The sequence below is a fragment of the Gracilinanus agilis genome, chromosome 3, assembly GCF_016433145.1.
Source record: "Gracilinanus agilis isolate LMUSP501 chromosome 3, AgileGrace, whole genome shotgun sequence".
In the NCBI taxonomy this organism is placed as follows: Eukaryota; Metazoa; Chordata; class Mammalia; order Didelphimorphia; family Didelphidae; genus Gracilinanus; species Gracilinanus agilis.
In genome coordinates this window covers 38,442,093-38,450,673 of record NC_058132.1, presented here as the reverse complement: position 1 = coordinate 38,450,673, position 8,581 = coordinate 38,442,093, and the positions used below count along the sequence as shown (strand labels likewise).

The window sequence follows — 8,581 nt, the reverse complement described above, 5'->3', positions numbered from 1 at the left end:
CCCAGTTTCCTATGTCATGCAGCATGATAGAGTGGAAAGACCACTGGATTTAAGACTTAAGAACATGAATTCAAATCCCTTCATATTTAGGGGAACTGACTATTTCTCAAGACCTCTTTCTTCATCCATAAAAAGAGGGATTTGGGTTAAATGTCCTGTATAGTGTTCATATAGAGCAATGATTCCCAAAGTGGACGCCACCACCCCCTGGTGGGTGCTGCAGCGATCCAGTGGGGCAGTGATGGCCACAAGTACATTTATCTTTCCTATTAATTGCTATTAAAATTACAAAAAATTAATTTCCAGGGGGCTAAGTAATATTTTTTCTGGAAAGGGTGCGGTAGGCCAAAAAAGTTTGAGAACCACTGATATAGAGGTAAGTGATACAGTGACTAGAATTCTGGTCCTAGAGTCAGGAAGACTCATTTTTCAGAGTTCAGATCTGATCTCAGTCATGTACAAACTACATGAACCTGGACAAGTCACTTAACCCTGTTTACCTCAGTTTCTTCATTTGTAAAATGAGCTGGAGAAGGAAATGGCAAACCACTCTAGTATCTTTGCGAAGAAAATCCCAAAAGGAGTCAGAAAGACTCACACATGACTGAAACAACTGAACAAAGTTAGTCCCTTCTGGTTCTAAGTCTACACACCTTTAATCCAACGCTACCTGGTTAAGCCTTCCTAGTCTTTGGGTATCTCCTGGGCTGGGTCCCAAGAAATGAGGACAGCAGCAGGCACTGATTGAAATTCCAGTCACTGAGGTGTATCAGCTGCTTTGGTCATGAGTGCATAAATCTAATGTCCCCTTTTAGTATGCCTTTCATTTTCCAGCCTTTCCCTGCTATTGAACTATTCATCTCTAACATTTGTAGTCCTATTAAGAGGGAAATACAATTTCATAGCCACAGATAAGAGATTAGACAGATCATTTTCAGCCCGTGAAATAGACTGAGTGGGAGGGGGAGGAGGAAGGGGGGGAACAATTTCCAAATTATGGTGTGGCTGACTTTGGGGCTTTTAGTTTATTGGATTGTAGCCTGTTCTCTTATTGCATCTATTATTATTTTTCAGTGATTGGGTGAGCAGCCTATCACTTAAATCCACTTAAGTTCACTGTGACCAAGGTGCAATTGACTAGAATCTCAGGGACTTGCTTAAAGTCAGCGTGGATGTCCCCATTTGTTTGTCTCCTGGTTCTGTGTGGGTGAGTTGTTTTTTTTTTTTCTTCCTTTCCACTCAGGGAGTGAATTTATGGGATGTGCCATGAAACTCTTAATCCAATGAAGAACAGTGGCTAATGGCACCAAATAAAATTACCTGCTCACTCAATGGCTCTTCAGAGGACCCCTCTGTGAGGTGGAGAGACTTGTTAACAGTGAGCTGGCAGGATGCTTTCTCATTCCCTCCAATGATAGCAGCCACTTGCTCCCAATGTTGGCTGGGTTTGGAGGGGACCCTTCTGAGTAGGAGGGGTGGGCAACATTGGGGATGGCACATTCTGCCCCCTTCCCTTCTAATTTCCTCTCCCAATGGTTGGTTTCTAGTAACTGAAAATTCCAGCTTGATAGAGATGGTGATGGAGCGGGGAAGACAAGTTCTGTGCAAGCTGACTTTTGTGGGACTATTCTATAAAGTGTATACTGTTCTATAAAATGTTCTATAAAGGAAGTATTCTATAAAGTATTCTATAAAAAATTCTATTGAGTAAAGCCTTGAGTACTTCTATGACCTTGGGGAAATGACTATTTCTCTGGGTAACAGTTTCCTTCCTCTCCCTCCAAATTAGGGTTGGATTTGAAGTCTCTTCTAGCTTTAAGACTATGAAAAATTGAACTTATTAAATGAGCGAATTTTTTTTTCAATTTCTATGAAAATTTGAATTTGAAAAATCTGGCTTTTTTTTCATCTTCTAGACTTTTATCTTCACCTCATGGCAGGGCATTTGCTCCCAAGTTCAGTCAACATGGCTATGTCACTTCCCTGTTCTATTGCTTTTAAGGGTGCCCAAGATTGCTTTTGATTTGGGGCTCCTAGATCAAAACAGCCAGTTTCTTTCTACTAAGACAGCAGAATCATTGTCCTAGAACTCTTCTCTAGCCATACATGGTTGTCTTGTACTTCTGAAGGTAAAATTTGTTTTACTTTGGCTTGGAGAAAGAATAACATGGGAAAGTATGCAAAATAATCATTAGATTTTTTCTTCTCTTTCCTTCTTCTTCCCCCTTGTTCTCTCCTTCTTGTCTCCTCTCCTTTTCCTTTCTAACTTACTTCCTGTTCCTCTTATACATGTCCTCTGGTAAGTACTCCACAGGCAGCTGACCAAAGATGGTGGAAACCTTCATCATTTTCCCCTGTTATTGAGAGGTTTCCAATACATCAACAAATAAATAATTAAACAAATAAATAAATGAATGAATGAATGAACAGATAAATAAATAAATAGTTAGACAAACAAATGAATGAACGAATGAGTGAATGCAGAGGAATTTAAAAAAACAGAGTATTATCATCCATCTGAACAACAAAAAGGCTTTTTCCTAGGAGAGATTATCCTATTTATGCTTTGAAGGAAGCTAGAAATCCTAAAGACATACAGCAACACCTATGCAAAGACATAGGAGTGGAAAGTTGTAACAGCATATACATGGAAGGGCCAATTTGACTGGAATGGAGAATGCTTTTTTTGTAAACCATGAAGCACTCTATAAATGTCAGCTATATTTTTCCTTCCTCCTATTGTATTTATAAGAACAGTTGGGGGATGAAGGGGAGATCAGATTGTAAGGGACAAGGCAATCTGCTTCCTTTTAGCCTTACCTACCACTAGCATTATGGTATCAAGCTGTTTTATTTTTCCCAAAAAATGTACTAATGGGGAGCTTTCAGCACATCCTGCATGTCCCCCTGGTTCATAGAGACCCAGAGGGTATTACAGCTGACTCTCACTGAGCATCCATTAACTTTTGCTTCGTATATGAGACCAGATGTATAAATACATTCTCAGCAGTCAGCGATAAAGTTCCCAAGGTAGATACCTACAGAATTACAATTTTTCAAAGCTGGGTTAAAATAGGACCTCATATTTCTCTGGAGAACGGAGAAATAATTGAGGGTAAAACTCAAGGTTAAAAGGCCTGGCACATGGACCCAGTGGTATGAAGTTTGTGGACAGACTTATATATTTTACCTCTTGCCTCCAATTTTTCACATTTTTCTTCCTTTTAGATGAATTTAATGAGCAGCTTTAGATGGATTATCTAATATTCTTACTTAATTTTATAATGTGGCTCCAATACTCATCATGTGTGCACTTTGTCTCACCTTCTCTATTGAACCCCTAGCTTTGTTCAAAGTTCAGCTCTGGTGACATATGCTCCATGAGACCTTAGTACTTGAAAGAGTTTTAAAAGGCATCTAGCTTAAGCCCTTTATTTTGCAAAGAGCAACACTGAATTCCAAATTCAAATATATTAGAGCAAATGAATGCATAGGATGTTTTCCTCCATGGTAGGAGAAACAAAGCTTCTAGAAAGGACCCAGAAAAGGGAAATGGGAAATACTAAAGAGAAATATCACTGAAAATGGGCTTTCTTGGGATGATACACATTCTCCCATCTATGAACTTTCTTCTCAAATATTTGGAAAATTTCTGGACTTCTGTCACCATGGCTTAATGCAAAGCCAACTTCCTTTTGGAGGACCAAACTCATGAGCTCAGTCTCATTGTTAGCAGAATAAATCCACCCCACTGAACTAATTATGGACAATTATTTTCATATTAAATAAAAATACTCTTCATTTTAATTTTCTTTACTCTGTATAGTTCTGTTTTTTAATATATGCATTTTTCATTATGTTGTAATGTGAGATTCTCATGAGTCATGCTTCGTGAGGCGAGAATAAAAGATAAGATAAAGATGAAACAGTATTTAACCATGAGGTTAATAAGGAGCCACTTGAGGTATTTTTTTTTGAGTAGGAAAGAGACCTGGATAGGAAAATCACCTTGGTGACTATATGGAGGATGGATCAGAAAGGGCAGACATTTAAGGTAGAGAGACGAGATTAAGATGCTATTGCAATAATCCAGCAGATAGGTGATGAAGATTGTATGAGGAGAGAGAAGGCCAAAGATAGTAAAGACACAGAGGTAGAAAAGACAAATTTTGGCAACTAATTGGATTTGTGGGCAAGGGAGAGTGAGGAAGGATTGAAGATCTTACCAAGATTGAAAACCTTCATGATTAAAAGAATGATGTTCCCTTTTAAGTAATAAGAATGGAAGAAGGGTAGATTTTAGAGGAAATAAAATGTGTTGAAGTCTATGTTCTTTTGAAGCCTATTCTGTTCAACCCATACAACTCACTTTGTCCCACCCAAAATAAAAAAAAGGGGGGGGGGAAGACTAGATTCTAACCCACAGGTCACTGACACAGAGCATAGTAATGTCGGCTATATTTACAAGGTAATATGGTGGATAGAGTAGGAAATTTATTGTTCAGTTGTTTTAGTAGTAAATAACTCATTTGTGGTTTTCTTGGCAAAACAGTGTAATAATTTGTCTTTTTTTAATCCAGCTCATTTTATAGATGAGGAAACTGAGACAAACAGGGTCAAATGACTTGCCCAGGGTCAAATAGCTAATAAGTATATGAGACCAGGTTTGAACTAGGAGTTCCTAAATCTAGGCCTGGTACTTTATCCTCTGCACCAACTAGCTATCCAGATTTTCTTAATGGCACTTAATTTTTTTTCTTATGTCTTACTATTTCCTTTATTTGTACAAAATAGTGAATAATCATACCCCAGCTGAGAAAAAGTGGTGGCTTAGGGTTTAAACAAGTCATTCTGACCTAAAACATCTATTTTGAAGACTTGGGCATAGAAGCTTTAGCCCCAGTATCTTTTGGTTTGGCACCCTTAGTGTCAGGGGACTCAGCAAAGCTTAGCAACCTTTGTATCATTGGGCTTTGTAAACTTAGAATCAGACTTGGTGACCTTAGAGACATGTATATGAGATTTGGTGGCTTTGGAGCCAGATTTGGTGGCCTTGAGGTCAGCCTTGGTGGCCCTGGAGTCAGACTTGGTGACCTTGGTGAAAGTGGGCTTGATGGTCTTGGGATCAGTGGGCGTGGCAGCCTTAGGATCAGTGGTTCTGGCAACCTTAGAGTCAGGATTTATGGTCTTGGAGCCTGGACATTTGATGCCAACTCTTGAGCCTGGATGCTTGGTGGCCATCTTATGGCCAGCATGCCAGGCATTGACCTTGGCAATCTTGGGCCTGAGGAGCTTAGCATTAGAGGCCTTGGTGCTCAGAGCCTTGATAGCCTCTTTTTGGGCCTTGATGGCCTTGGCGTTGTTGGCCTGCATCTTCTTCAACCCCTTCTTGTTGTGTTTCATGGCATAGCACATGTTTTCTCAGAAACTTGGGGTCCTTCCATTTCAAAGACTCATATCTCTGTGACCTAGGTTTCTTGATGCCATTTTTGTGCCATTTTCATAATTGGTTGTGGGTGGTGTGGTTCTTAAACTTAGTTACCTTTACACTGGACTAACAGGTACTTTAAGGATCAGAAGAGAGAGAGGGAGGGAAAGCACTTAAAAATCTTAATGTTTACTTTGTCATTGCTCTGAGTACTGATGCTCAACTCAGAAGAGATGGTAAAAAGTGGAGGGTCCACAAGAAGGGGAGTTGATAGAATGTAGAAGGTCTGAAGAATAAAAACATAAATGATTGGGCTGATGAGACACACTATGATTTGCTAACACAACAAAAGATAGATGTAAACCATTGTTTGTAAGTTTTTTCTTAAATCAAGTCTAAATTTGTATACTTAGTCTTAATCTTGTTTGCTATATACATTAGTTGACCTTAGTGGGTGGTAGGGAGGCAGGAAGAGGAGAGGAATGAAAGAGAAAAAATAGAGAACGGCTGACATAGACAAGGTCAAGGACTTCGAGATTGAAAGGTGTGACATTTCTTTCTTTAACTAGAAACTTAAATAGTGTGGGGAGGAATCAAGATCAGGGAGATGAGGGGGACAGAAAAAGCAAAACATTGAACAGAGTGGAAAGAATTTGTCTTCATAATTACAACCCTAATCCATGAGCTGGTTGTGGTGAGAAGTAGTAGGAGATTATTATAGTTTCTGGTATACAATAAATACAAGAGAAGCATAAAAAGGTAAATAAGAAAGAGAAAAATTTACTCCTATATGAAAAGATGATATCTGTTACTCTTTAAAAATATTGTCATTATCATAGTAGCTAGAGAATTATTCATAGAGGATGTGTTAGTAAGCTGTTTAGGATGATATGCCAAAAAAATATAAAACTGGGGTGAAAAAGAGGATAGCACTAAGAGAAATGGGAAAAGAGAAGTAAAGCAGGTTAAATTATATCACATAAAGAGGTACAGGAGTGAGGGGGAAAAACTAATACAATGGGTGGGAGGAAGAAATTGGTAATGGGTAATACTTAAAACTTAATCTTAGTGGAATTCTCTCAGAGAGGGAAGAACAGCCACATTCTTTGAGGTATAAAATCCTCTGTAACACTATAGAGAAGTAGAAGGGAAATAAGAAATGGGTGCTTGGGAAGAAAGTAATATAAGAGAAGGAAAGGCTGGGACGAGGTGATCAAAAGACACTATAGAGAAGTAGGAGAGGAATAAGAAGGGAGGTGGTGAGAAGGAGAGTAATATAAGGGAGGTGGAAGGCAGAGGATTGGTTAAAAACAAATACAGGATGGGAGGGAAAGAGTGAAAGGAGAAAAATCAGAATTAAAAGAGAACATTAAAATAGAGGGGAATATACTAATGGTAATCATAACTGTAAATATAAATGAGGTGAATTCATCCATAAAACAGAAGTGGATACAGAATCAATTAAAAACCAGATTCCTACCATATGTTGTTTACAAGAAACACATATGAGGTAGGTAGACACACACAGGGTAAAGGTGAGAGGCTGGAGCAGAATCTGTTGAACTTCAAATGAGACAAAGAAGGCAGGATTAACAATCATGATGTCAGACAAAGCTAAAGCTAAAATAGGTCTGATTAAAAGAGATAATTACAGAAATTATGTCTTGATAAAAGGCAGTATAGATAATAAAGAAATATCAGTACTCAAAATATATGCACCAAATAGAATATATCCAGATTTTTTAAGGAGAAACTAAAGGAATTTAAGGAGGAAATAGATAGTAAAACTATTCTAGTGGGGGACCTCAACCTTCCCCTATCATAACTAGATAAATCAAACCAAAAAAATAAATAAGACATAAGGGAACTGAATGAAATTTCAGAAAAAATAGTTAAGATATCTAGAGAAAACAGAATAAGTATAAAAGTAATATACCTTCTTTTAAGCAGCATATAGTACATATACAAAGATTGACCATGTACTCGAGCATAAAAACAGCACAAACAAATGCAGAAAAGCAGAAATAATAAGTTACTTTTTCAGATCATAATGCAATGAAAGTTATAATTAATAAGGGACCATGGGAGATAAATTTTAAAAGATTATTTGAAATTAAATATCTAATTCTTCAAAACTGATGGGTCAAAGAACAAGCCATAGAAACAATCACTGATTTTATTGAAGAAAATGACAATGAGGAGACAACATATCAACATTTATGACACACATTCAAAGCAGTACTCAGGGGAAAATTTATATCCCTGAGTGTTTATATCAACAAAATAGAGAAAAGGCAGATCAATGAATTGGGCGTGCAAGTATGCGCATACGCGTGCACACACACACACACACACACACACAAACTTAGAAAAAGAACAAATTAAAAATCCCCATATAAAGACAAAATTGCAAATACTAAGAATCAAAGAATAAATAAATAAAATTGAAAGTAAAAGAACTATTGAACTAATAAATAAGACTAGGAGCTGGTTATATAAAAAAACAAGTAAAAGAAAAAGTATTGGTTAATATGATTAAAAAAAGAAGAGAATTAAATTATCAGTATCAAAAATGAAAAGGGTGATTTTACCTCTAAGGAAGAGAAAATTAAGGCAATTATTAGGAGGTATATTGTCCAATTATATGACAATAAATATGGCATTCTAGGTGAAATGGATGAATATTCATAAAAATAAAAATTGTCTAGATTAACAAAAGAGGAAATAGAATACATAAATAATCCCATCTCAGAAAAAAAAAGTTAACAAGCCATCAATGAACTCCCTAAGAAAAAAATCACCAGGGCCAGATGGATTTACAAATGAATTCCATCAAAAACTAAAAGAACAGCTTATCCCAATACTATTCAAACTATTTGACAAAATAATCAAGGAAGGAGTCTTACCATATCCCTCTTCTTTGTATGGTACACAAGTATACTGTGTACTGAAGCCCAAGCCAGCAAGACCAAAAACAGAGAAAGAAAATTTCAGACCAATATCCTTAATGAATATAGATGCAAAAATCTTAAATAAAATAATAGCAAAGAGACTACAGCCATATATCACAAGGATTATTCACTATTATCCGGTGGGATTTATACCAGTAATGCAAGATTGGTTTAATATTCAGAAAACCATTTGCATAATTGA

The 8,581-nt window shown here is 37.0% G+C and overlaps 1 pseudogene; it reads right to left on the bottom strand.

The window, feature by feature from the left end:
- Nucleotides 1–4,865: 4,865 nt before the first annotated feature.
- Nucleotides 4,866–8,581, bottom strand: part of LOC123240943 — a 160,591-nt pseudogene continuing 156,875 nt past the window's right edge.